Here is a 1,509-nt window from a genome sequence, read left to right on the forward strand (position 1 = left end):
CACACTCACACTCACACTCACACTCACACACACACTCACACACACACACACACACAAACTAGACTTTACCAGTAATCTGTGCTCACCACAAGGGAATGGCTTTCAGGGTGAATCATCTGAGCCTATGGTGGGGCTTCTTCTTCCAAGCCTGATTTGAAACATGTCCTTTTGATTGCAAACCTTTTTAACCCACATGAGTTGTGTCAGACCAGGTGAAGTGGTCCTACAGAACTGTGTGTGTGTGTGTGTGTGTGTGTGTGTGTGTGTGTGTGTGTGTGTGTGTGTGTGTGTGTGTGTGTGTGTGTGTGTGTGCGTGTAGTACCCAGAGTGGTCTGCAGGAGGCGTGAGAGACTGACATTGAGTGGACGTCTGAGTAGAGTTTGAGTCTGGACATCAGATCTGTGTTATTAAGGCATGAATCTGTAAATCAGATCTGTGTTATTAAGGCATGAATCTGTAAATCAGATCTGTGTCTTTAAGGCATGAATCTGTAAATCAGATCTGTGTTATTAAGGCATGAATCTGTAAATCAGATCTGTGTTATTAAGGCATGAATCTGTAAATCAGATCTGTGTCTTTAAGGCATGAATCTGTAAATCACATCTGTGTCTTTATTGTAAATCATACAACAGTTGGGTCTGGTTGGTGCCTATGTCCGAATCACTGCAGTTGACCAGTCCCACTCTCACTGGTGTCCCATGGCTAAAATAACTAATAAAGTGCTTTTAAACGGATCATCGTGTGGCTTAAATAAATACATGTGTCTGTTTAAATGACCAGTACACACACACACACACACACACATTACTGGTACACACACATACCCACACACACACACTTTACCGTTACACACACACACACACAAACACACACATTACCGGTACACACACACACACAAACACACACACACAAACACACACATTACCGGTACACATTCACAGCCCAGCATTTACATCCTGGAGAAGTAGATGCAATGGTTGAACATAATAAATAATACATGATAAACATGCCCGTTTAAAGCACAGCCCTGCTAGAGGTGAGGTGTGTGTGTGTGTGTCTCTGTGTGTGTGTGTATCTGTGTGTGTGTGTGACAGAGAGTGAGAGAGCGAGACGAGGATTATGGAAAAGGGACAGAAGAGATATTTGAGAGGCCCAGACGTAAGACTTCGCTCTAGAGTTGCTCCCATCTCTCATCACTGACAGCTCAGTTAATGATCAGCCTCCTGCCAAGGTTTCCAGAGCGACTAAATCAAACACACCATGTGTGTGTGTGTGTGTGTGTGTTAAAAAAATACCTCTGAACATTCACACAAAGCTGTCATATGTAACCTGATGTTTCTTTGTGTGTGTACGTGTGTTTGCATTTATTTGTGTGCGTGTGTGTGTCTTTGCATTTATTTGTGTGTGTGTGTCTGTTCGCATGTGTGTGCGTACACTTGCCCATTCAAGTGCAGTATTTGTTCTCTACCATTAACCATTGCACCATGGTCAGGTATATAACAACCTCGC

The 1,509-nt window shown here is 43.2% G+C and overlaps 1 protein-coding gene across 1 annotated transcript in view; it reads left to right on the forward strand.

Annotated features, from left to right (window-relative positions):
* Positions 1 to 113, forward strand: part of LOC308372532 (transmembrane protein 80-like) — a gene marked incomplete at its 5' end in the record, with an annotated part of 7,084 nt that extends 6,971 nt beyond the window's left edge. Inside the window, one exon of the mRNA XM_080847695.1 lies at positions 1 to 113. This exon is cut by the window's left edge and continues 470 nt beyond it.
* Between the last annotated feature and the right edge of the window lie 1,396 nt (positions 114 to 1,509).

Source organism: Sprattus sprattus, assembly GCF_963457725.1.
Source record: "Sprattus sprattus genome assembly, chromosome: 11".
Lineage (NCBI taxonomy): Eukaryota > Metazoa > Chordata > Actinopteri > Clupeiformes > Clupeidae > Sprattus > Sprattus sprattus.